The following is a 24177-nucleotide window of genomic DNA, read 5'->3' as shown; positions in this document are numbered from 1 at the left end:
TAATTTGTCTCCCTTTTTCAGGTCTCTGTCACTACTGGCCAAATGCAATTCCTTATTAATACACCATTGTCTTAAATATTATGAAAGACCTTTAATTTCAAAATGAGTTTAGTGTTTTGCAAAAGTAATAACAAGAATAAAGCATTAGTCCTTGATTCAAAATAATAAGCATATCTATCATTTACAAAATCTGAAAGGAAGCTTTCCGGAGCCACCCTATGAAAACAATCACTAACAGAGCCCATGGCCTACTTGTACCTCTGGTCTAAAAGACTGAGAGAAAGAGCATGTCTCAAATACTATACACATCAAGATTAAAACCTCTGCTCATGACTACCGCTTTGAACTTAAAACAGCCACTACTCTGGAGTTCCCACTGTGGCTCAGCATGTTAAGTACCTGATGACATAGTATCCATGAAGATGTGGGTTCGATCCTTGGCCTGGCTCAGTGAGCTAAGGATCCAGTAAAATTGCCGCAAAATGCAGTATAGGTCACAGATATGGCTCAGATCTGGCATTGCTGTGGCTGGCAGCTGCAGCTCCATTGGACCCCTAGCCCTGGATCTTCCATATGCTGCATCTGTGACTGTTAAATAACAAAAAACACAAAACACCACTACTCTTAGTGCCAAAGACACTGATAAAGTCCAAGAGCATCTCCATTCTTGCTGCAGTGGAATTCTGTAAAAACAAGCTCACTGTGAGCAATCACATCCTAGGTGCTGTGGGAAAGAGCAAGGCACCAGGCAACCACATTCACATCAGGGTCCCTCTTAGCTCTTAAAACTGAATAGGAGGTTTTTGTTTGATTGAAAGCACGTGTCAGAAAGTGGCTCCTGGAGTTCCCATCATGGCGCAGTGGTTAACTATTCTGGCTAGGAACCATGAGGTTGCGGGTTGGATCCCTGGCCTTGCTCGGTGGGTTAAGGATCCGACATTGCCGTGAGCTGTGGTGTAGGTTGCAGACGTGGCTCGGATCCCTCACTGCTGTGGCTCTGGCGTAGGCTGGTGGCTACAGCTCCGATTAGACGCCTAGTCTGGGAACCTCCATATGCCACAGGAGCGGCCCTGGAAAAGGCAAAAAGACAAAGAAAAAAAAAAAGAAAAAGAAAGAAAGTGGCTCCTTTCACCCTGCCTCTGCCTCATGCCCTGCTCCAGGCAGCCACTGACCGCCTGACCAGCCCAGTGTGTGAAAGGGAGGCACCCAGGGCAAGATTGGAGGCAAGGCCTTTTGATAGAAACCTGGCTTTGGAGCACGCCCTGTGGATTCCGTCAGGGGCAGTAGTGATTCTTTAAGATGCTTTAAGGGGGATGGGATGAGGGTGGGGAGGTCGTCCAGATGAAACCTATCTGTGGTAAGACCCAAACAGCACAGGTGTGCATGTCACAGACATTTTTTTTCTGCCAAAATGCAAATCTACCCTTCGGGAAGGTACCTCAGTCAGAAGCCTTTCTGGTTTCAGAGTTCCCGTCATGACTCAGTGGTTAATGACCCTAACCCTAACCCTAACCCTGTGTAGGTTGCAGACAGGGCTTGGATCCCACATTGCTGCAGCTGTGGAGTAGGCCGGCGGCTACAGCTCCTATTCGACTCCTAGCCTGGGAACCTCCATATGCTGAGGGTGTAGCCCTGAAAAGCAAAAAAATAAAGATATTCCAATAAAACTAGGCTCACAGAGCTTCCGGTTCCCTTGACTTGCTTAGAACACACTCCACTCAAGGACAAGCCCTTTCAGGAGCTGTTCCCGAATTTCTCCCACTCCTTGGAGTCTTTGCTACTTCAGGGGCCTCAGCTGTGAGATGGAAACAAAACACACTCAGAAGTCTTGGCAAAGCAACATTCTAGTCTCCAGGCCTACTCAGAGGGAGGGGGCAGTGCTAGAGACGACTCTAGACTTCGTGAAGAGTGAGTGTAGACACACTGCTACCGGCTACCTGGGAAGGCAGGGAGCGCATGCTGATGAGGGAAGGCCTGGGCAGCCTCCCCAGCTCCTCTTGCAAAGGGCAGCCTTAGGCTCACAGAGCACTTAAGTGTTTGCATCATGCGCATTCTCTCATTTGCTAGCTCCAACCCCACATGGCTCAGGAAACCACCCCCCTCCCCGCCACCCCGCCCCAGTCAAGAGGCCAGGCTGCTGCACAGGGGATGAGCAAGAACTCACCACCTTGCAAGGCCTCCCGCTCCTAGTTTTACATCTAAATGCTGAAGGCCTCCAGTTTCCATTTGCCGGCGTAGTTCCCACTCCTCAGCTCTCCTCTTGGATTATGCTCATCCTCAGCCTCCCAATCACGTAATGATGGGACGAGCACCACCATGTCACCCCAAGAGTATTCTCCTTTACAGGCCAGGCGCCCCTGACACAGATCACATGTTCCCCACCACCTCCTCGGCTCCAGTTTGTCAAGGACTCTCTTCAAGAGCATTGTTACCTGGAGACCAGTGTCCACATGGCTGTGCATCTGAGTTCCACGTGAGTCCTTCTAGGCCCTGCACCTTGGTCAGTAGAGCCTGTGGTTGCACCATCTTGGTCAAACCCAGTCACATTGCGCTTCCAGTCAACTAAAACTCATAAACCTTTCCCAGTCCAAACATGGGTCTTTTATTTTCCCAAAGCTGTTCTAAAGAGCAGGAAAGATCTGGATCAACAACGAGTGCTCCCCCTGGTGCAATTATTGTTAAACCCAAGTACAATCTGGTCCATTTACCTTAGAGGTTCCATCCTGATGTTCCAACCAGTCCTAAGATCTTCTAGCAAACCAATCTGTCACTTGTCATCATTAGCTACACTTTTCAGCTTTGTGACATTCATAAATGCAATAGGCCTACTTTGTATCGCTTTCTTTTTTTCTTTCTTTCTTTCTTTTTTTTTTCCTGTCTTTTTAGGGCCACACCCACAGCACATGGAAGTTCCAAGGTCAGGGATTGAATCAGAGCTGTAGCTGCCAGCCTATACCATGGCCACAGCAACTCGAGATCCAAGCCTCATCTATGACCTACACCACAGCTCACGGCAACGCCGAATCCTTAACCCATCGAGTGAGGCCAGGGATCGAACCCACATCCTCACGGATACTAGCTGGGTTTGTTAACGCTGAGCCACGATGGGAATTCCCCTGCTTTGTATGTCTTTACTCCAGCCATTGATACATCACAACATAAGCTGGCTGTCTCCACCAGGGGGTGAGCCGAGGTGACCGAATCTGTCTTATGAGGGGTTTGCTCAAGGTCACACAATAGATTTATGCCCTGTAGAGCTGGCACCGGAACTCCAGTCTCCTGAAGCCCAGGATGGAGATTTTCCTAGACTGCCATGGGGCTGCTTCATGGGATCCTTGCCTGCCCCAGGCCCTGCTATACCTGAGTGGATGCTTATCCGTTCTTAGAGGGATAAACTCTGTTTCCTATCTTATAGTGGCTGACGTGGAAGGGAAGGCCATATCTGCCCACATAGTTGCTTTCTACTTGTGTTCAATTCTAGATTTCCAGAGTCTCTGACCAAACCCGTCTAGATCCCTCCCCTCCAAAGATCTGCCTGTACCACCCAGCTCCTCAACGTGGTGTGGACATGCTCTGACCTGGATGCTATGAGACTTGGGCCCAGAGTTCCCATTGTGGCACAGCAGAAACAAATCCAACTAGGAACCATGTGGTTGCGGGTTCGATTCCCTGGCCTTGCTAAGTGGGTTAAGCATCCAGCGTTGCCGTGAGCTGTTGTGTAGGTCGAAGACATGGCTCAGATTCTGTATTGCTATGGTTCTGGCATAGGTCGGCGGCTACAGCTCCGATTAGACCCCTGGCCTGGGAACCTCCATATGCCACAGTTGCGGCCCTGAAAAGACAAAAAAAAAAAAAAAAAAAGAGAGAGAGAGATAGAGAGACAGAGACTTGGGCCCTAATGCTCATTCCCTCATGTTTAATTCTTTAATTTTGTTTGACACAAGACACTTCATTTCCCGGAGGCTCAGTTTTCTGGCCTAAAATAGAGGACACACCACTCTTCCTTATAGGGTAAATTTGAACATTAAAAGTGAGAAAGAATATAAAGTTTTTTTGAAAACTATCCAATGCTTTTGCAAAGCATACTGTTATTATCAAACAGGTACAGAGAACTCCAAAATGAATCAGAACCACTTAAAATTCTTTTTTAAAGCAGTTCATTGTATGCTAACCTACTTATTCCTTTCTTTTCCCTCTTTTCTCTTAAAGTTGCAACAAAAACTGAATATTAAGAACACATGCAAGGAGAGCACAAAATACAAATTAACGACACAATGTTCTTTAGTCACTTTGGCAGGGAAGCGATACTCCTATTAAAATACCCCAGGCAGAGCTGGCACGTACTCTGCTGATAACCCCAGCAGGCAACGACCTTGGCACCATTACAAGGGCAATATTTTCAAATGGATGAACTATTCCTGAACAAAGTGTCCCGTGTACTAGGAATAAACAGGCTTTTCATCAATAAAGCTGTGTGTTTTCTGCTTCCAACAACCTTTTCCACAGACAGGGTCAGAGAGTGGGGAGGACCAGGAAGAAGCACCTGCTAGCAGCCTGCCCAGTCTGGCTCATCTTTCCTCAAGAATCCTGTGATTGGGAGTTTCCATCGTGGCTCAGTGGTACCGAGCCCGACTAGTATCCATGAGGATGTGGGTTCGAACCCCAGCCTCCCTCCATGGGTTAAGGATCCAGCATTTGCCATGAGCTGTGGTGTAGGTCGCAGATGTGGCTGTGGCTGTGGTGTAGGCTGGCAGCTGTAGCTCCGTTTTGACCCCTAGCCTGGGAAATTCCACATGCCACAGGTGCAGCCCTAAAAAGACAAAAGAAAAAAAAAAGAAAAAAAGAAAAAAAAAAAGAAAAGAAAAGAAAATCCTGTGACTGAAAAGGCCTTCAAACCTCGCCACTCCTCTCTTCTAAAGTTTTCATGAATAGTGGGCTGCACTTTTTCAAAAGTAGACCCCAATCTCAGGACATGTCTGCAAGGAGAGCAGGTGGGAGAACTGGCCCTCCCCGCAGCGTCAAACAGGGGCCTGGAGCCTCACAAGCAAACATCTGTGCTGGAGACTCGACTACAATGTCACCAAGAGTGTGCAAGCCCAACTTTCAGAGGAAGAGACAGGCCTCCCAGGATGGCCCAACAGACCAAAACAGGGTACACAAGAGGCTCTGAAGACAAGATCCTTGAGACAGAATTCACTGGGAGAGCAAGACAGGGCTCTGGAGCCGCTAGAAAGGAAGCATGTGCAAAACTCAGCTGCTGAGACCTCCCTCCTTCCCTGGGCCAGTGAGGCTGCAGCTGGCCCTCTTAGCCATTCATGCTTTCACTCCTGCCTCAAATGTTTATTGAGCACCTACTGTGTGCCTAATATGGTCCTATGTTCTGGGGCCGCAGAATAAACAAGACAAAGGCCCTGTTCACCTTAATTCTGGTGGGAGTAGGCAAACAATAAACGAATAAGTAAATAGATGTCCAGTGTGCCAGGTGGTGATAAGTGCAGAGAGGCACAGGGGTGTAGGGATGGGTGGGCATGAGTTTATACCAGGGAAGGCCAGGCTTTTGGGTAAATTTGATCAGAGGTCTGAAGGCAGTGTGAGAGTGGGCTATGATCACCTGGGCAGGACTATGCTGGTAACAGCAGAGAAGATACCGGGGCAGAGCCAGCCAAGGAGAGAGTCAGAAGAGATAAAGTCAGAGGGGTAACGGGGAACCAGTGCATGTAGGGCCTGAGAGCCACTTTTAGGATTTTTGTTTTGACTCTGAGCGATCCAGGAAAACACTGGGGGTGAGGGGGAAATAGAAAAGTGAGATGATCTGATTTCTAAAGGTCACCCTGGCTTTTCTACTGAGAACAGCATGGAGACAAGAAAGACTATGAGGAGTTCCCATCGTGGCTCAGTGGTTAATGAATCCAATTAGGAACCGTGAGGTTGCAGGTTCGATCCCTGGCCTTGTTCAGTGGGTTAAGGATCCGACTTTGCTATGAGCTGTGGGGTAGGTTGCAGACGTGGCTCAGATCCTGCATTGCTGTGGCTGTGATGTAGGCTGGTGGCTACAGCTCCGACTAGACCCCTAGCCTGGGAACCTCCATATACTGTGGGAGTGGCCCTAGAAAAGGCAAAAAAGACAAAAAAAAAAAAAAAAGACAATGAGCAGGATGAGTATTAGGAGGATGGTGCGAGGGCATAAGCAAGAGAAGATGGCAGTGCCTCAAACCCTGACAGCGCCTGTGCAAAGGGAGAGGAGGCTCGGGATGTTTTTAAGGTAAGAGCTATAGGAATTGGTAATAATGGATATAGGAAAGGAGAGCCAGAGTTAAGAATTAATCCATTGTTTTGACTTAAGCAACTGGGCAGACGGAGACAGCGTTTTGTCAAGAAGGTGAGGACGATGAGTGAAGCTGTACTAGAGGCATCGGGAGTCCACGTTGGGCTGGAGGGGTCTGGCAGACACTGAGTGGACACATCTCATAGGCAGTTGGGTAAGCCAGTCTTGGGTCCAGGCTAAGATGTAAATGTGGGCATCACGGTTGTAGAGAGAAGGTATTTAAAGCCAAACGCGAGGATGACATTAACAGAGGAATGAACAGAGGAGAGTTCCAAGTTTTGAGTGCTGGGGGCAGTTAACACAAAGGAGAATTAGCAAAGGATGTTAGAATGGGTTACGGATTATTTAATGATTTTAAAAAAAAAGAGGTCTCAAGAATATGTGAAGAAAACTTCTAGAGAAAGGGAACCATGGATCAGCTTTGCCAAATGCTGCTATTTGGTCACATGTGATAATAACGGAGAATTCACTACTGGATTTAGAAATTAGGTGGTCACTGGTAATTTTATTAGGCCGGGCTTACTTCTGTAACAAATAACCTCCAAATCAAGAAACACAAGGAAAAGCAGAGTTCTGGTCGTGGTGCAGCAAAAACGAATCTGACTAGGAACCATGAGGTTGTAGGTTCAATCCCTGACCTCGCTCAGGGGGTTAAGGATCCAGCGTTGCTGTGAGCTGCGTGAGCTGTGGTGTAGGTCAAAGACTTGGCTTGGATCCCACGTTGCTGTGGCTGTGGTGTAGGCCGGTGGCTGCAGCTCCAATTAGACCCCTAGCCTGGGAACCTCCATATGCCATGGGTGTAGCCCTAAAAAGCCAAGAAAAGAAACACAAGGAAAAGCTTATTTCTCACTCATGTCACAGTCCAGTCAGGTGCTTGGTGGATGGCCTTCCGTGTGGTGACTCAGGTACTCAGCCTCTTTCCAGCTTCAGTGTGTGGCCTCTGTGGTTCCCTTGGAAAGGGAAGGGGCGGTCCATATTGGCGGAGCACACCTGTGCTCAAATGCCCCAGCCTGAAGGTTCAGGTGCCCATGCCCAGAACTAGTCACCTGGGTTCATTTACAGGTAAAGAAATTGGGAAACATCATTAAGTTGTGTCTCCAGAAAGAGGAAAACAGTCGGGTGACCATCTCGACAAATTCTGCCAAAATGGCCTTAACTAGTTCAGTTTGGGGGGACGGTGGGAGCAAAAGACTGCTTAAGGACATTTTGAGAGAAAGAGAGAAGCAGAGAAATGGGGTGGTAGCTAAAGTGGATTTTGAATCATGACAGTTTGCATGTTTTGTCTCCAGGTTTTTTATAGGATGGAATGGAAGATGATCCAGTAGAGAGGAAAAAGTTACAATGATGCAAAAGAGTGAGGGGACCACCTCTGGAGAGACTATCCCTACGGAGGTGAGAGAGAAAGGGATCTGGCTCTGCACTTCTTAAACTTTGTGGTGCCTAAGAATCCCTTGGAGAGCAGCTGAAACACGGATTCCCAGGTCTCACCCCAGAAACTGATTCAACAGGTCTGGAGCAGGGCTGGGACTTGGTACTTCTGACAATCTCCCATGTGATGCAGATGCTGCCAGTCAGCACTGAGGACCACACTCTGAGGATCGTTGATAGAAGCTTGGGAAATTCATCCTGATACTGGGAGGGGAAGCAGAGTGGACAGGCACTGATGAGGGTGGGCAGGTAGGTGTGGGGGTGGAAAGGTGGAATTTGTCAGCTCATTGTTCTATTATCTCAGTGAACCAGAAAGCAAGGTCATCAACTGAGAGTCAGGGTGGGGGAGGAAGATGAAGTGTTTGAGGAGGGAGGAAGAAAAGGGAGATCATTGTCTTAAGAGAGGGCGAGAAGACCAGTGTAGGGAAATGGAATCAGGGTGCCCGGCCAGCACCAAGAACCCGCCTGCAGCTGTAATGAGGAACTTAAAGTAAGACCAGGTAGCCACACCTAGCAGGTGCAATGCAGTGGGGCAGAGCTAGGTTCAGCCAGGGTCATGATCTTGTCAAGAAGGTGCAATGAAAGGTGGCATGGGGGAGGTCGAAGGGTGTTGATTGGGTCTTACTGGGCAGGGTGAAGATAAGGAACCACAGAATCTAAGCAGGTAAGGCAGGCAGTGAGATTTGTGGGCAATAGTGGGGTGGTGAGAACACTGAGAAGGTGGTAGAGCCATCTACCTAGATCTCAAGGTTGGAAGAATCATTGGAGAGGATAGAAGACTGAGCTGGAAGGAGATATTGTGATGGGAAAGTGGAATATTTGAGATGGAGATTATGAAAGGAGCTTTATTGTTGGTAATGGCAAGGGCAAGGGCATGGCCATGGGTGTAAGTGGCCAAGATGCCATAAAAGACAAGATCTCTGGGAGGAGAGGAGGCTGAGGAAATGGGAGGCTGAGTTTGAGAAGGACCATGTTTGCGGGTATTGAAATTACCAATGATTTTTTTATCAAGAGTATTATTGGGGGAGCACTGAGAGCTATTGTTTTCAAACCCTCCTTACAGAATCTGGTGTTCTAATGAGGAGAAGTTCTTAAATATAAAATCTGGACCCCCCCACCCACCCAAGCAAAAATGTCCTCATGAGTGTCCTTCTAGTGTTAATTGCAGAATAAATGGATGAGCTGGCAGGGGCGGACAAGGAAAGGCGGAGCCAGCTGAAAGGAGCATCACTTTGGCTGGTGCTGGCCTCAAAAAAGCCCAGCCCTCCCCAGCTCTTTCCCTGCTTAATTTGAAGAATTAAGAGTGATGGCAAGATGCTGAGAACCTGAGGTGATTCATCACAGCCTTGAAGGCTTCTGATGACTCCCCACACATTTTACATGTGATAGAAGGTGGGCTGCTGGTGTGTGACGTCTTAGATTTCATATTTAACTATTGTGCATGTTCCAGTGCAGAAAAGACTAAATATAGACTTCAAATTAGGAAATCTAAAAGGAATACCAAAGCAGCATGGACAGTGAGCTGAGGAGCCATGAGTTTAAAAGGGGCTGACACTTGGCCAAGAGGGTGAAGTCCCCCCACTGAAGACCCTGCCCCACGACAGAGGTGTCCCAGGAGAAAAACCAGCAGCTCAGAACACTACAGAGAAAGGAGATCCGCACGTCTTAGAGTCCTTGCTGTGTGGAACACACTGAATTCTAGCCACAACTGTGGAGCGGGTTCCTCTCTCCCCTGCCCCTTGCCCCTCAGCAGATCCATCCATCCCTGAGACAGAAAGGGGGCCCCACTCCACGCTATCCTCTCCATTTATCCACAACACAACCTGGCCCCTTCTGCCATGCAGACCACTGCAGCAAATCAATGCAGGGTTGGGAGACGGGAAGGGAAGAATAGGGGCCACTTCTCTGGCCACATCTGACCCCCAAATGGGACCTTCTGCAGGTGTCTGCCGCTGCCTAAGAAACTGGAGCTAGAGAGAGCATGGGAGGGTAGAAGGATTCACATCTGAAGGTGACTGCCCTCATCTCTGGGTGATAGGATTCTGGCTAACTTTTTTCTCATTGGTACTTTGAAAGTTATCTGAAAGGAGTATGTTACTAATGTACTTGGGAAACTCCTACTAAACATGTCTCCTTGCTTATAAAATGCTTAATTGGATAGGTTTGCCTTGATGAGAAGCACGCCGACCTTGCAAGCCCAGTCCTGGTCAACAGCTAAGGACTTGCCAGGTGCACACCCAGGATCCAGGGCAGCTTATGGTACATGACAGGGGCAAGAGTAAGAGTTGGTGATTCAGTGTTAGTGTCGCCTGGCAGGGGCCCTAAAACCCGAGATGATGGAAATGACAAAGAAGCGTGGGAGGTGGTGCTATTCTCGGGAGGGAGAGGACACTGTCCCTCCAGTTGGTTATCTCCATACGGCCAGCTTGTGGGGACCGGAGCACCCCCCTGTAGTTTAGCTGCCTCATGAGCCAAAAACGAGGCTACATTGTGCTGACAAAGCAGGACCCTGGTCTCCCAGCTGGATATATGTTTCATTTTACCCACCTGGTCAGGGCTAAATTCAAGTGAAATAGCCCAGATGCTGAGCTGGCTTTGTCCTGAAGGCTGAGGTCAGGTTCAAAGACCTCTGGTCTAATATAAACACACCAGAACCTCGGATCAAGGGCAGACCTTAGATAAAATTGTTAAATGAATAAAGTGCACCTTTGGACAAGCCCCTAAAAGGGAAAGAGCGACTACTTCTCACCAGGGCGCCTCACCGTCTTGTGTCCCATGCAGGTATCCACTGCAGCACGTCCCTATCTTGAGTCTCCGTCCCACAGGAACCCTGACCTGGACAGCTCACTCAGATGAGCCACCTGTGCTCAGGCGCAGGTGCTATGGCCCCACGTGTCACATCTCCTGCCATATGCAAAGTGTATCTGAACTCATGCCTCTTTCTAGAAAGACATGGCCTTACACAAATACAAAAAATGCTAATGATCAAAAGGGCAGGTTAACTTTATAGATGTAAAGTAAGGAGAATTGGGGGATTGGGTGAAGGGCGAGGAGCCCCACTCAAATGCCATTTTGCTTAGACTTAAATATGTCCCTATCAACAAGAATGTTAACTTATTGGAATAGTAAGCTACCTTGAATCCTCTATGGAGCAACAATGAATTTTTTAATGGAAAGAAAAAGGAGGAAAGAGAAAATAATAAAGAAAAAGGGATGATTAGGAGTTAGTAGAATGAGGGATCAAATTTTTTTTTTTTTTTTTAGGGCCATACCCACTACATATGGAGGTTCCCAGGCCAGGAGTTGAATCGGGGCCACAGCTTCTGGCCTATGCCACAGCCACAGCCACGCCAGATCCTTAACCCATTAAGCGAGGCCAGGGATCGAACCCAAAACTTTATGGTTCCTAGTGGGATTCGTTTCCACTGCGGCATGATGGGAACGGGAACGATTTTTAAAACACATCCGTATTCTTTCCTTTGCTTTTCTCCTTGTCCTTTGCAAGGGCAAAATGATATTAAGCCCCATGGTAATATGCTTCAAGTCTTATTTTTAATATATTACTGTCTAGGACATCAGTTCTCAGCATGTGTTCCAGGGAACCTGGGGAGGGGGTTGTCTTTGAGTCAAAACTGTTTTCCATTTTAGAGGATTCTTGAGGTCAAAACTATTTTCATAACAATAAGACTCAATTTGCCTATTTTTACTTCACTGAGTTTTCCAGAAGTTACGTGGTGTGTAATGACATTATTGCATCAAAAAATGTTCTATGATCCAAAATGGTTAGGAAATGCTTTTAGACAGTCTTAGAGAATTCACAATGACCATTAGCATATTAAAGGCTCTGAGAAGTTCTGTGGTAAAAATAATTCTGTTTAGCCTAATTTGATAAAACATTGAGAATTTATTTGACCATGGAATTTATTTCTGCTTTGTTTTAGTTTTGGGTGATTGGTGTAGCACCTCTTGCTCAATGTTTTGGGAAATGTTTCTCCGGGGTTAAGATAATAAGTTAAGAATCCTCTGGCCAAGGAACAGAAGCGAATAAACACTGGGCACAAGCAGGCCAGGAGAAGTGCTGCGGTCAAGAGCAGAGCCGACTGACTGCCTGAGTTCAAATCCTCATTCTGCCACTTACTAGCTGCGACTCCGGGCAAGTTACTTAACCTCTCTGTGCTTTAGATTCTTTATGCATAAAATGGCAAAGATCATACCTCTCTCTATGTGTATACACACACCACCAGACATACCTTACAACAGGTCCTCGCACACAGAAAACACTAGGTAAAAGCTGGCTCTCATCTATTACTGCGCCAAACATGCTGGCCTAGGGGCCCGACCTAAAGCCAGGCCACTAATGAGTGATGTGATCCGAGACAACTCCTCTCTCTGCCGTTTCCCCCGTACGTCGAATCAGAAAGTGAAGTGAGGTAGTCTCTGGAGCCCCTTCCGGTGCTGATACCCAGACTCCACACCTTCCTGGCAGAACGTGGCACTCACCTGGAGCCCATCGGGAGAAGGAACGTAGAGGGAGAGGGAGGGCTGGGAGCCCCCAGGTCCTGGGCAGTTTCCACAGTGGATGAAGGGATCCCCAAGACGGGATGGTTGGCCCTTGAGGATGGCGTCCATGAGTTCCAGAGTTCTGCCTCCCAGCAAACCAGCTTCTCACCCTGCCCAGGTGTGAAGGAGAAATAAGACAGGGTCCGGTGCTCCTACCACCGCCACTGCCTCTATGGCACCACCACCATTTATAATTGGCTCCTGCAGAGGAGGGGCTGGCTGCAGAGAGGACTGGGCTCTTTATAAGGAGTTAACTGGACACAGGGTTTCCAGCTTTGAGGCAGCTTTTTCTGTTCTCTTCTAAGGACAGCCCCAGCCCCAGGGAAACCTTTTGGACACTTATCACTGGTCAGACACAACAACGTCTGCCCCTGTAAAAATTCCTCCAGTATGACTTCACCACCACCAGGAATGAGGAGAATACACAGACTCAAAAAAAGAAAAAAAAAAATTAAAATGACTCTATAAGATTTTGAATTGCTGGCAGCTGTGGGCCAAGGTAGAGGCACCCAACATCAGGCTTAAGTAGCTAAATTGGGAACATTTGAATGCTGGGTTTTACTTGTGCTTAAAAAAGCCAGTAGCAGCTCAGCTGCCAGATGTTGGGGAACTTCAACATGTAGCTCACGGGGACATGGTATCAGCAACGCTTTTGCAGGTGACCACATGTCAAAGGGTGCTGACAACTTGCTTTCCGAAAACTGCTTCTAGGAAGGGAGGCTTGTGGCTTTCATGTTTCACTTTCACTGAAGAAGTTAAATTTGGGAACCCCAAAAAGGATCTCATTTAACTCAGAGAAGACTGGTGCTAGAGCTTGTCAGCAAAGGAAGAATTTCTGAGAACTGTGGCTTTGTAAGAGCTCAGTTTCCTATACCTAAGGCCTTTGAGCAGTCATTGAAATACCCTCTCTCTGATTCATTGTATCAATTAGGAATTGCTTTCAGTGGCTAATAATAGAACTGACTACAGTGGCTTGAACACATAATTTTTTTAGGTCATGAGCAATGCAGGTGTGGGTAATTACTGGCATTGGTTTAGTGGCTCGAGAGTCAATTAAAATCAAGAAAATCAGGGCTGAAAGAAGACATAGATCATTTGAACAGACCCACTACTAGAAATTAAATTGAATATGTCATAAAACACTCCCTACAAACTAAAGTCCAGGACCAGATGGCTTCATAGGCAAATTCTACCAAACATACAAATAAGAGCTTATACCCATCCTTCTTAAATTTTTCTAAAAGGTTGAGGAAAAAACAAACACTCCCAAAGACATTCTATGAAGCCACCATCACCCTAATACCAAAACCAGACAAAGATACTCCCCTAAAAGAAAATTATAGACAAATACCTTTGATGAAATAGATGCAAAAATTCTCAACAAAATTTTAGCCAACCAAATCTAACAACACGTAAAAAAGATCACACACTGTGACCAAGTGGGATTCATCCCAAGTTCACAAGAATGGTTCAACATAAGCAAATCAATCAATGTCATACACCACATTAACAAAAGTAAAAAACCACATGATCATCTCAATAGATGCATAAAAAGCATTTGACAAAATCCAACATGCATTCATGATAAAAATTTTATTAAAGTAGGTATAGAGGGAACATACCTTAACATAATAAAAGCTATTTATGACAAACCCACAGCCAATACTCAACAGAGAAAAGCTGAAAGCTTTCCCACTAAAATCTGGAACACCACTTTTATTCAACATAGTATTGGAAGTTCTTGCCACAGGAGTCAGACAAACAAAAGAAATAAAATGTATCCGAATTGGCAAAGAAGAGGTAAAATTGTTACTGTATGCAGATGACATGATACAGTATACAGAAAACCCTAAGGACTCTACACAAATACTACTCAAACTGATCAATGAATTCAGCAAAGTAGCAGGATACAAAATTAACATTCAGAAATTGGTTGCATTTCTGTATATTAACAATGAAATATTAGGAAAGGAATATAAAAATGCAATACCTTTTAAAATCACACCCCCCAAAATTAATTACCTGGGAATAAACCTGACCAAAGAGGTAAAAGACTGAGAACTACAAAGCATTAATCAAGGAAATTACAGAGGATTCAAAGAAATGGAAAGATATTCCATGCTCCTACATAGGAAGAATTAATATCATTTATGATATAAATGGTATTAATGGCCATACTATCCAAAGAAATCTACAGATTTATTGCAATCCCTATCAAATTACTCATGACATTTTTCACAGAACTACAACAAACAATCCAAAAATTTATATGGAACCATAATAGACCCAGAATTGCCACAGCAATCCTGAGGAAAAAAAACAAGGAGGAGGCAAACTTCTCCCAGACTTCAGACAATATTACAAAGCTACAGTAATCAAGACAGTGTGGTACTGGTAACAAAACAGACATATGAATCAATGGAACAAAATAGCCCAGAAATAAACCCAGACACCTATGATCAATTAATCTTTGACAAAGGACGCAAGAATATAAATTGTGAAAAAGACAGTCTCTTCAGCAAGTGGTGCTGGAAAAACTGGACAGCTGCATGTAAATCAATGAATTTAGAAGACACCCTCACACCATGCACAAAAATAAACTCAAAATGGCTTAAAGACTTAAACATAAAACTCCTAGAAGAGAACATAGGCAAAACACTCTCTGATATCAACTCTACAAATGTTTTCTTAGGTCAGTCTCCCAAGGCAATAGAAATAAAAACAAAAATAAACAAATAGGACCTAATCAAATTGATAAGCTTTTACACAGCAAAGGAAATAATTAAAAAAAAAAAAAGACAACTTACAGAATTGGAGAAAATAGCTGCAAATGATACAATTGACAAGGGCTTAATCTCTAAAACATACAAACAACTCATACAACTCAACAGCAAAAAAAAACACCAAACTACCCAATCAAAAAAATGGGCAGAAGGGAGTTCCCCTCGTGGCTGAGTGGAAACAAATCTGACTAGTACTCATGAGGACACAGGTTCGACCCCTGGCCTTACTCTGTGGGTTAAGCATCCATCGTTGCCATGAGCTGTGGTGTAGATCACAGATGTGGCTCCGATCCTGCATTGCTGTGGCTGTGGCGCAGGCCAGCAGCTGTGGCTCCAATTCGACCTCTAGCCTAAGAACTTCCATATGCCATAGGTGCAGCTCTAAAAAGCAGAACAAAACAAAACAAAAAATAAATGGGCAGAAGACCTAAGTAGACATTTCACCAAAGAAGACATACAGATGGCCAACAGGCACATGAAAAAATCCTCAACACCATTAATTAAAAGAGAAATGCAAATCAAAACTACAGTGAGGTACCACCTCACACCAGTCAAAATAGCCATCATTAATAAGTCTACAAATAACAAATGCTGGAGAGGGTGTGGAGAAAAGGGAACCCTCCTACACTGTCAGTGGGAATGTAAATTGGTTCAGCCACTATGGAGAACAGTATGTAGGTTCCTCAGAAAACTAAATATAGAACTACCATATGATCCAGCAATCCCACTCCTGGGCATATATCCAGACAAAACTTTCATTGAAAAAGATACATGCACCCCTATGTTCATTGCAGTGCTATTCACAATAGCCAAGACATGGAAACAACCTAAATGTCCATCGACAGATGAATGGATTAAGATGCAACACATATAGACAATAGAATACTACTTAACCATAAAAAAAGAACAAAATCATGCTATTTGCAGCAACATGGATGTTCTCATACGAAGCGAAGTCAGAGAAAGACAAATACCATATGATATCACTTACATGTGGAATCTAAAACATGACACAGATGAACCTACCTACAGAATTGAAATAGACTTACAGACATAGAGCAAATTTATGGTTGCCAAAGGGCCGAGGGAGTGGGATGGACTGGGAGTCTGGGGTTAGTAGATGCAAACTATTACATTTAAAATGTATAAGCAATGGGGTCCTACTATAAAGAACAGGGAACTATATCCAATTGTGATAGAATATGATGGAAGATAATATGAGAAAAGAGTGTATGTGTGTGTGTGTGTATATATATATATATATATATATATATATATATATATATATGTATATGGTTGGGTCATTGTGAGCAGAAGTGGACAGCACATTGTACATCAACTATAATAATAAAAAAATTTTTTTTTAAGAAAATCAGGGCTGAATCTCTGTGATTCTTTTAGTCTTTTTGTGTGTATGTCTGGCCTTAATCTGGCTATTGCAGCTCCAGCCATTCCAAACAGCAGAAGGCAGGTAGGATGAAAAGGCAAAAAATCTTATCCAGAAATTCTATCCAACAATTTCTGCCTTCATCTTCTCCAAGAGAGGCAGGGCATCATAGATTTTTACCAGATACACGCCACCTGGAAAAACACTGTGTCTCTGCTGCTAAAAGAGAAGGAGGAGATTACATAGGAAACTAGCACCCTCCTCATGGGGCTTTCTAGAGAGATGTGTTTAGCTAGGAGTTGCTGTCTGGACTGGTTTTTCTGGGAGAGCTTGTTATGTGAAAGAGCAGGTGTCCGGGGGAGCCTCCGGTTACTCATGAGACTGACTCCAGACCTCTCTCACTTGGAAAGGAGGGGAAGTCAGTTCCCCTAGTTCCCAAGGCAACTGGGTTAGGAAAGAAGAGGAATCTCTGAAAAGCGGAGGACGCATTCCTGGTTAAATGGAGGATTCATTCCTTCATGAGAATCTCTAGTTGTGTCCATGTTGCTGCAATAGCATTCATTCCTTGATGGAGGATTCATTCCTTCACTCCTTGATGGAGTTATTCATTAACTTGGGCACAGCAGGCAACAGCACCACTTGCTGATGGAGTGAGACAGGCAGGGGATGAAGAAAACATAGTTCACATCCTCCAGGATCTTACTGTTTGGAAGAGAGAGACAAAATAAGTAAACTGGACAGTCAGAGAGGCTGTCGTAGGCTGAATATTTGTGCCCCCCCATCCCTCACCAAAATTCATGTGTTGAAACCTATCCCCCCACCCCCAGCACCAAGGTGGGCCTTAGGAGTGATCAGGTTATGAATGGCACTGGTGCCCTCATAAAAAAGACCCAAGGCAGCTCCCTCAGGCCTCTGCCACGTGAGGACACAGCAAGAAGACACAGCCATCTATGAACCAGGAAGCGGGCCCTCACCAGACAGTGAATCTGCCAGCACCTTGATCTTGGACTTCCTGGCCTCCAAAACTATGTGAAACAAATTTCTGTTGTCTATAAGTCACCTAGTCTGTGATACTTTTGTTACAGCAGCTTAAACAGACTAAGACAGAGGCTAAGTAGAGTCAGCACCAGGCACCGAGGGAGGGAGTGGACATCACCACCCGTCTGCAGCTTTCCAGCCAGCCCTGTAAAACAAAGAAGGGGAATTTAAGATCCAGCCCAAACTGGGAAAGGGCATGATAGAAATGCATAGCCAAGAACCAAGACCAAGATGCTAACTTTTTTTTTTTTTTTGGCTTTTGGCTTTTGGCTTTTGGCTTTTTAGGGCCGCACCTGCAGCATATGGAGGTTCCCAGGCAAGGGATAAAATCAGAGCTGTAGCTGGCACAGCCACAGCAACTCGGGATCCAAGCCGCCTCTGTGACCTACACCACAGCTCATGGCAACGCTGGATCCTTAACCCACTGAGCGAGGCCACACATCGAACCTGCGACCTCATAGTTCCTAGTCAGATTCGTTTCCGCTGAGCCATGATGGAAACTCCCAAGATACTTCTTTTACAGGCGAGGAGAAACTCTCACACTGATGTTTGGGCATGGATTGAAGAAAAGGAGATAGCTTTCCTCCCCCGCTTTTGTGGCCACCCGATGGCACATGGAGTTCCCAGGCCAGGGATCACATCAGAGACATAGTTGCGACCTAAGCCGACAGCCATGGCAACGCCAGATCCTTAACCCACTGGGCCAGGCCAGATGGAACCTGAGTCCCAGTGTCCCAGAGATGACAATCTCCAAAAAGGAGATATCTTGTCCTGAACTTTCTTTAGATTTGGTAGTGAAAATGGGTTGTGGGAAAAGGAAATGCAAAGTGAAGAAGTAGTGCAAGAGAAAGACAAATACTATACGTTATCACTTATATGTGGAATCTGAAAAATAAAACGAATGAATAAATATAACAAAACAGGCTCCCAGAGTAGAGAACTAACCAGTGGTTACCAGTAGGGAGAGGGAAAAGGGAGGGGCCAAATGGGGACAGGGGATTAAGAGATAGACTACTACACATAAAATAAATAAACTAGAAGGATATATTATATAGCACAGAGAATAGAGCCTATATATATATGTGTATATATATGTGTGTGTGTATATATGTGTGTGTGTGTGTGTGTATATATACTTTTTTTTTTTTTTTTGGTCTTTTTGCCTTTTCTACGGCCCCTCTGGCAGCATATGGAGGTTCCCAGGCTAGGAGTTTAATCGGAGCTGGAGCCACTGGCCTACACCAGAGCCACAGCAACACGGAATCCAAGCCGCATCTGCAACCTACACCACAGCTCATGGCAATGCCAGATCCTTAACCCACTGAGTGAGGCCAGGGATCGAACCCACAACCTCATGGTTCCTAGCCGGATTCATTAACCACTACGCCATGACGGGAACTCCTAGAGTCAATATTTTATAATAACTTTAAATGGAGAATAATCTGTAAAACTATTGAATCTTCACCTAAAGCTAATATAATATTGTAAATCAACTATACCTCAATAAAAAAATATATATATATCATGTTTAGAAAAAAAAGGAGTTCCCATCGTGGCTCAGCGGAAACGAATCTGACTAGCATTCATGAGGATGCAGCTTCGATCCCTGGCCTCGCTCAGTGGGTTAAGGATCTGGTGTTGCCGTGAGCTGTGGTGTAGGTCGCAGACGCAGCTCAGATCTGGCATTGCTGTGGCTGTGATGTAGGCCAGCAGCTGTAGCTCTAATTCAAACCTTAGCCTGAGAATCTCCATATGCCATGGGTGTGGCCTTAAAAAGACAAAAAAAAAAAAAAAAAAAAAGAAAAGAGTATCTGGTTTATCCCTTAGGTCTACATGTTTCCAACTGCTATTCCATGCTTCCAGCAGTTACCATATGTTCACAGATTTTTAAATCACAATAAACGTCAGGGTGAGCTGTGGTGCAATAATTCTCACTTTTGTTCACTTTCTAGCACCCCCATCAGTCACCTGCTTAAATAATAACCAGCCCTCCCTTCCCCTGCACATCAAGGTCATGGCTCCTCTCTAATGGCAGAGAGATCAGCCAGTTTTACTCTTGTGGGACTTTAGCAGAATTGCAAACCGACCTCTGAGCTTTGGATGGGTCATGAAACTTTCTGTTGCTAAAACTTGCTTTCCAATGGTTAGACTTTAAAAATATTTCTTCTCTCTAGTAGCATCATTTAAATTATCCCAGCAGACAAGAACAAAGGCTGATCTGCCCTGTCCTCCAGGTTTAATTTGCATAAAAAGAGGCTGATAACGTGGGAGGCACTGGAGGCAGGCTGTCTGGGTTCAAATGTTGGCCCTGCCACTTATTCCCTGGGTGAAATCGGGCAAGGTATTTAACCAGTCTGTGCCTCAATTTCCTCATGTGTAAAATGGGACTGATCTAAGTGTCTACCTCATAGCATGTGAAGATTAAATGAACTGACAAACATAAGCTATTTAGAACCTTGCTGGGAGCAGATGCCCGTTATTATTAAGTAACTAGCCGCGAATATAATCATGTACTTGTTTACCTTGGTGGCTTCTTATGGGCTCTTTTTTTTTTTTTTAGGGCCACACCTGCAACATATGGACGTTCCCAGGCTAGGGATCAAATCAGAACTGTAGCTGAGGCCAGCACCACGGCTACAGCAATGCTGGATCTGAGCCGCATCTGCGACAAACACCACAGTCTGCAGCAACACTGTCTCCTCAACCCACTGAGCCAGGCCAGGGATCGAACCCACAACCTCACAGACACCATGTTGGTTCTTACCCCACTGAGTCACAACAGGAGCTCCCCTGTAGGTTAATTCTTAAGGCTCAAGTCCCACAGGGGCCTGCAATGGGTTTGCCCACTTAGATTCCGGGCAAGGAAGGGGCCTGGTCCCCTGCACACCTCCCCTCCCTCTGCCCCTTGCCCGTCCCACCCTGAGCATCTTCCACAGTGCACGGAGCCGGCTTACTGGCCAGAGGTGAGTCACTGGCTCCCCATGTCCCACAGCAAAGGAGGATGGTAGGGAGATAGAGGATGGCACAGACCCAAGGGGACAGAAGTGTCCTCAGCTTGGAGGTGTTCTTTTTCTTTTCTACAAGCCTGGTGGAGAGGCTCCTTTATACTACATGGTCTATCCAAGGCATCCAATTATCCATACATCTGTGTGAGGAGCAGCCTGCACACGGGGGCAGAGGCCAGCAGGCCTGGCCCAGCATCTCCCGACGCCAAACAGGCTAGCACTGCTCCTGGGAGCCTTGCCCAGTGGCCTGGCCTTGGAGGCGCTGCCAGCTCCCCGGAGAGAGCTGGACCTTTTCCATGTAATGAGACTGACTCAAAAAGAACAAAGTTCCTCTCAACACCTGCTCACCCTCTCACAGCTCCACAGGCCACGAGGGGAGCGGGTAATTGCAGACCACAGGCAAGGAAGGAAAAAGAAGAAAAAGAAACCAGCTGCCTTTCATCCAGCATCTTCCCCACTGTCCCTTCTGGGGAGGCAGATCAGTCCCTCCCTGTGTCTGTTTCTGGGTGGAGGGCCCGGAAACAGCAGAGTGGCTCAAAGGGCAGCAGGGGGTAAGGACAGAGGGATCCAGAAAAGCAGCCTTAGAGTAACCTCCTTTCTGGTTGAAGTGAGCTTGAAATGGGTTCCTGTCACCTGCACCTGCTCTCATTTGTAAGACATTTTGTGAGAAATGCGACATGGACCCCGGGCATAAGCAGAACAGCCCGGTCTCCATGTCAGAGGTGCAGCAGCGAGGTTTCAGGGCTCCTGAGGCACCCCACAGACCCAGCCTCACTCACTGATGGGCCTCCAGCCAGGACCAGCCTCCACAGAGCTCACAGGACAGGTCCCGCCACAGACAGCAGAGATGGGGGGTGCTAGGAGAGGAGGTTCTTAAAATCGAATCTCATTCATCCACTGACTATTGTAATCAGACCACTAGATGTTGCCATAGTGTTTGTAGAGGCAGCTCTCCTGGTACCTGCCCAGCTCATTCCAAGAGGGATGGACGAAGGATGGCCAAGTTTATCTGTATGACCCCTGCCCACACTCACAGCTCATCTGAACAGGAGTGGACCCCTAATCCAGGTTGACCCAATGTGACTGAGGACCCGATAGAAAAGGCTGGGCTCGTGGCTTGAATGGAAGCCGTGTAATCACAGATGCTCTAGGGCGACCCTATTTGGCCCCACAAGCCAGACCAGCAGAGGCCAATGTGCAGAGAAGAGAGGAGAGTCAAGACAAGTGGATACCCAGGAGTGAGCTGCCTGTGGTCCATCCCAGCTCTCCAGACCCCAGATCTGGAGCAAGACTCATTCCCTGCCTGTGGTTTCTGGGAGTTTTCCCAGTATCCAGTATCCAGTGCCTTCTCTTGTTTGGCTTATTTATTGAGTTGCTATTATGTGCATCCAGAATAACTTCCAGGAAAGCGATGATTCACAGTTTACACTCACTTGTAATCTTGTTTCTCATGCTCTGGGGAGAAGGCATGGGAGAGATCATCATGGGCTTTTTATGGCCAAAGAAGCCCAGGCAATGCAGAGTCCCATCTTGGCTCAGTGGAAACAAATCTGACTAGGAACCATGAGGTTGCGGGTTCGATCCCTGGCCTCGCTCAGTGGGTTAAGCACCTGGTGTTGCCGTGAGCTGTGGTGTAGGTCGCAGATGTAGCTCGGATCTGGCATTGCTATGGCTGTGGTGTAGGCTGGCAGCTGTAGCTCTGATTAGACCCCTAGCCTGGGAACTGCCATATGCTGCAGGTGTATCCCTAAAAAAAAAAAAAAAAAAAAAAAAAAAAAGAAAAGAAAAAAAGAAGCCCAGGCAACAACTGACTGTCCAAGGCCAAGCAGGGCGGCAGCCTTTGACCTAGACCCAGCATCCCTCCACCACACCCCCTTGACCTTGAAGGTGTGCCTCCAGGAACCCTAGCTCCAAGGCATAATCAAGAGAGATGCACTGCGTTCTTAAGCACAGCCAGGTATTTCATCGGAACATAGGAATCCTGGCTCTGTCATTAGTTGCCACACCTTCACCAGTCTCTGCAGGCCGAGCTGGCCATGCCCCTGAAAACAAACTATGTAGGGAAAGCAAAGAATCCTTCATCTTTAAAAGTACGCAAAACCTGGAGTTCCCGTCATGGCGCAGTAGTTAACAAATCCGACTGGGAACCATGAGGTTGTGGGTTCAATCCTTGACATTGCTCAGTGTGTTAACCATCCGGTGTTGCTGTGAGCTGTGGTGTAGGTTGCAGATGTGGCTCAGATCCGCGTAGCTGTGGCTCTGGTGTAGGCCGGCGGCTACAGCTCCGATTATACACCTAGACTGGGAACCTTCATATGCTGCGGGAGCGACCCTAGAAAAGGCAAAAAACACAAAAATAAATAAATAAATAAAAGCATGTGAAGACTGTACTATTAGGATATGATTTTAGCATCCGTCATACTTTATATCTTCCTCCCCATCTCTAGAGCACCTGTAAACAAAGGACAGACAAGTTACATTTCTCCTCCCTACCTCTGTCTAGTCCTCACTCTGGTGTTTCCACCCAAAGTAGATTGATTCAGAAGCTGGTGATCTCTCCTGCTAGCCTGTGTCCGTGCTTGCATATATATGTGCACGTGCTGGCATGTGCGCAAACACACACACAGCTCACGGATAACAAATTTTTAAAAAACAGATTTACTGAGATATAAATTCAGATACCATACAATTCACCGTTTAAGACGTACAATTCAGGAGTTTCCACTGTGGCTCAGCAGTAATGAACCTGACAAATATCCATGAGGACACGGATTCGATCCCTGGCCCCACTCAGTGGGTTAAGGATCTGGTGTTGCCGTGAGATCTGGCATTGGCGGTTGGCTACAGCTCATAGTCAACCCTTAGCCTAGGAACTTCCATATGCTGCACGTGTGACTCTAAAAAGACAACAAACAAACAAACAAAAAACCCCATACAAATCAGAGTTCTTGTTGTGGCTCGGTGGGTTAAGAACCCAGCATAGGGTCAGTGAGAATGTGGGTTCGATCCCTGACATCGCTCAGTGGGTTAAGGATCCTGTGTTGCCCGCTAGCTGCAGCATAGGTTGCAGATACAGCTCAGATCCCATGTTGCTGTGGTGGTGGCATAGGCCAGCAGCTGCGGCTCCAATTCGACCCCTAGCCTGGGAATTTCCATATGCCAGATTCCTTGTGATAGTCTTCTGGGTAATTAAATGTGCTAGCCTGACAGCCCCCAAAATAAGAAGTACTATCCCCTGGACGTAAAATGGCTTTTCTCTAATCCTGAGTGATGCATGCTATTGCTAGGTGCCTATTTTTCTGCCTTTCAAATATAAAGTGACTAATGGGGTTTATTTCATAACACATCTGCAAGTACGTAGTTATTCTTATACTTCAGTGCCCTTTAAGATATTACTATCTGCCAAGACTTGGACTATGTGCTAGTATGCAAATTAGATATAATAAAGAAAGAAAGGAGACTTTTTTTGCTCTTGAAAAATCAGATTTATAAGGTTAACAAGATTTATATATTACATCAGGGAACTAGGGTTAGAATGCAAGGCTTTTTAAATGTAATAGTTGGCAACAATAAAGACTCTCTGGTGTTTTTTTTCCTGCACAAGATCAAAACTTTTCATCTCTGCTGAGGTTTAATGAGATGAAAAAAAAA

The 24177-nt window shown here is 46.0% G+C and overlaps 1 long non-coding RNA gene across 6 annotated transcripts in view; it reads right to left on the bottom strand.

Annotated features, from left to right (window-relative positions):
- Window positions 1-12253: 12253 nt before the first annotated feature.
- Window positions 12254-24177, bottom strand: part of LOC106508915 (uncharacterized) — a 70752-nt gene continuing 58828 nt past the window's right edge. For 3 of the 6 annotated variants that reach the window (XR_014806995.1, XR_001306053.3, XR_001306052.3), the window contains 2 exons: window positions 17458-17666; window positions 13888-17185 (listed from right to left, as the gene is read on the bottom strand). This is a non-coding gene — a long non-coding RNA (uncharacterized LOC106508915). Of the gene's footprint in view, window positions 12424-13887; window positions 17186-17457; window positions 17667-24177 lie in introns of those variants that run through there. The other 3 variants (XR_014806992.1, XR_014806993.1, XR_014806996.1) reach the window with 2 other exon arrangements.

Source organism: Sus scrofa, chromosome 1 (assembly GCF_054392235.1).
Source record: "Sus scrofa isolate SSC_HxYL_T2T_F1_AM1 chromosome 1, Sscrofa_HxYL_maternal_Yorkshire_Landrace_v2.0, whole genome shotgun sequence".
NCBI classification, from domain to species: domain Eukaryota; kingdom Metazoa; phylum Chordata; class Mammalia; order Artiodactyla; family Suidae; genus Sus; species Sus scrofa.
This window is presented reverse-complemented; position numbering and strand designations above follow the sequence as displayed.